The sequence below is a fragment of the Echinops telfairi genome, unplaced genomic scaffold (genome assembly GCF_000313985.2).
Source record: "Echinops telfairi isolate 266 unplaced genomic scaffold, ASM31398v2 ScPeMD7_5868;HRSCAF=6743_0, whole genome shotgun sequence".
Lineage (NCBI taxonomy): Eukaryota > Metazoa > Chordata > Mammalia > Afrosoricida > Tenrecidae > Echinops > Echinops telfairi.
The window spans coordinates 19033180-19036654 of NW_022109767.1; the positions used below are offsets into that span (position 1 = coordinate 19033180).

At 37.8% G+C, this 3475-nt stretch overlaps 1 non-coding gene across 1 annotated transcript; it reads right to left on the reverse strand.

Annotated features, from left to right (window-relative positions):
- Positions 1-964: 964 nt before the first annotated feature.
- On the reverse strand, positions 965-1071 carry LOC115871484. The gene has a single exon (XR_004047330.1). It is a non-coding gene; the product is annotated as a U6 spliceosomal RNA (small nuclear RNA).
- Between the last annotated feature and the right edge of the window lie 2404 nt (positions 1072-3475).

The following is a 3475-nucleotide window of genomic DNA, read 5'->3' on the forward strand; positions in this document are numbered from 1 at the left end:
GAACAAGTATCGTCTAGCTAGAGGTTAACTTTTGCATTTAAGATCTTTTAGATAATCCACCTGGAGCAAGATGCTCTTGAAGGCTTTGGCCATGACTCCCCACCACTCATGGGAATGGGATGAGAAAGAAAAACAGAAGGCAGGCATGCTGGGTCTAAGAAGATGCAAAGGATTTGGGAAGGGGTGAAATAGGAGAGGAACAATGAGCGTCTTTGAAGGGCATATGACTAATTAAAGCCCTAGAACCAGCCTTTTGTGTCTGGAACCTGAGGTAGCTGTGGAGTCAATGACGCATAGCAAACTTATAAAACCAAGCAAAACGACCCTACAAGGGTTTCCAGGGCTCCAGTCTTTGTGGAAGTAGGTGCCATATCTTTCTTCCGAGAGCAGTTGATGGATTCAAACCATGAATCTTTAAGTTAGGAGTTGAGCATAGCTATGTTGTCATCAGGAATTTTTGCCACTTGTTAAATACTCAATTAAAAAAATCAATGAATGGCTTAATGTTAAAATCTATTAGAGGACACTTTGATTGTTGAAACAAAATCAGGAATCATAGTTCTTACCATCTGGTAGCAAAAATAGCTTTAGTTTTCCAACAACTCTTTCATAATTGCAGAGCTTGAGATCAGTATTCATTGATGAGATAAAAGAACTTTCATTTATGTTCCTGAAACAGACTAATAATTTAATTTTTATAGTCAAATACAAAAGTTCTGTAATTTGAGAAATACAGAGTTATTAGTCTGTTCTGTCTCTAAATTGCCAACACAAATAATGAATGAAGCATATCTTCTTCATTTTGATATCTTAAGTTTTGGACATAAGAGGTAGACATTACATGTTTGCTAATGTTTAATGGGACCTTTTAACTAAAACAAGCCCTTCAGAAAAGTTATCCCTCTAGTGGTTAAGGTACACGAGTACATTTTTCTTTTTTGCTGTTTCAATCAGGTCTTTATTCAGAAATATGAAACGCTTCACGAATTTGCTTGTCATCCATGTGCAGGGGCCATGCTAATCTTCTCTGTATCATTCCAATTTTAGTATATGTGCTGCCAAAACAAGCACATTAGTACATTTGTTTAAAATTTTGTGATGCATTGGCTCGCAAAATTTAGAGTTAGATGTTAAATTTGACAGATTCAAATTGACATATTTGACTTAATATTATTATATAATTGTACCAATTATTTCTGTCAGCAATTAAGGACACTTGCTCTGTTAAAATAAAAGCAGAGATTCACTACAGGTTCAAAAATAGTTTCCAACAGAGACATGCCCAATGTGACAAAATGAAATACAATGCTCTCAGATGGTAGAGTAACAGAGGTATATTTATGAGATATTATCAAGGACTAAAGTTATCACAACTGATTGGAAGTTTCATGATCAGAGAAATCAAAGACAGGACAACTGAGACTAGATGCTTTACGAAGATTGATTGGAAACATGAATATGGGCTATTTGGATTGGTTACTTTAAATATGTGACTTGGGGAGGGAGAAAGTTGCAGGGTGGTCCTTAGATAATTATCTTAAAGCATGTCCTGAGGTCTGCAGAAGAAAGTTCTGATTAGAAAAAAGTATTGACAGTTCACCCTCCCCTAAGATACTTCTTTATATACGCATCACTTAACATTCACAATATGTTTTGTGGATTAGGACACGATTCACAAATTTGGCCATTATGTTGTCCTTGTTCAGAGTCATTGAGTTGGCTCCAACCCACAGTGATGCTCTGCACAACAGAACGACACACGGCACAGTGCCAGCTCACAACTGTTCCTAGGCCTGAGCCGATTGATGCAGCCACTATGTCCATCCATCTCCTCAAGGGCCTTTCTCATTTCTGCCGCCCCTCCACTTTACCAAACATGATGCCCTTCCCCAGTGACTGGTTTCTCCGGACAGTATGTCCAAAATCTGTAAGAATAATTCTTGTCAGTCTTGCCTGTGAAGAGCACACTGGCCTTACTTCTTCCAAGACAGATTGGTTTGTACTTTTGCAGTCCATGGTACTTGCCGTATTCCTCTCCAGCACCGGAATTGAAATACATCTATTCTTCTACAGTCTTCCTTATTCAATATCCGACTTGCACATGCATAAGATTCACTACATGGCTCCGGTCGGGCGCACCCTAGTCCTCAAAGTAACATCGCTGTTCTTCAATATTCTAAAGAGGTCTTGTGCAGCAGATTTTCCTAACTCAATACATCTTTTGATCTCTTTCCTGCTGCTTCCAGGAGCATTGATCATGAATCCAAGTAAGACAAAAATCCTTGGCAACCTTAACCTTGTCTCCATTTAACATGATGTTACCTATTGGTCCAGTTGTGAGGATTTTGTTTTTCTGTACATTGAGTTGCAAAGCATACTGAAGGCTACAATCCTTGATCTTCATCAGCAAGTGCTTCAATTCCTCCTCACTTCCAGTAAACAAGGTTGTGTCATCTGTATACAGCAGGTTGTAAATAAGTCTTCTTTCAATTCTAATGCCTCAATTTTCCTCATATAATCCAGCTACTCTGGTTATGTGCTCAGTATATAGATTGAACAAGTATGGTGAGAGGATATAACTCTGACTCACAGCTTTCCTGATTTTTAAGCCACACCATATTCCTTGTTCTGTTCGCACAACTACCTCTCGATCCAGGTAAACATTCTGAATGAACTCAAGGAAGTATTCTGGAATTCCCATTCTTCTCAAGGTTATCCACAGTTTATTATGATCCACACAGTTGAGTGCCTTTGTATAGACAATGAAACACAAGTTAACATCTTTCTGGTATTTGTTACATTGAGCCAATATTGATCTGATATCAGCAGTGATATCACTTTTTCTAAATCCTCTTTGAATCTTGCCTGAACTTCTGGCAGTTCCTTGTCAATGCGTGGCTGCAACCATGTTTGATGCTCTTAAGCAAAATTTTACTTGTTATCAATGATATTGTTCTATAGTTTGAACATTTTGTTGGGTCACCTGTCTTTGGAATGGGCACAAATATAGATCTCTTCCCACCAGTTGTCATTTAAATTCCCTAGTATAGGTGAGTGACTGCTTCTAGTGTTTCTTTGGCTTTCTGACACAATTGAATGGGTATTCCATCAAGTCTTGGAGGCTTGTTTTTGGTTAATATATTCAGTGTCATTTGAACTTTTTCCTCAGGACCATTGCTTCTAGTTCATGTGCTACCTGCTAAAATGACGGACTGTTGACTAGTCGGTTTTTGTGTTTTTTCCCTGGTACAATAACTGTCTACTATTTCCATCTTCTCTTGATGTTCTCTGCATAATTCAATATTTTGCCTATAATATTTTTCAAATTTTCAATTTGAGGCTTGAATTTTTTTCTTGGGGTCGTTCAGTTTCAGGTATGGTAAGCACATTCTTTCCTGTGTTTTTCTAATTCTAGGTCCTTGCACCATTATAATTGGTTTTATAATTCTAGGTCCTTGGTCATTATAAGAGCACA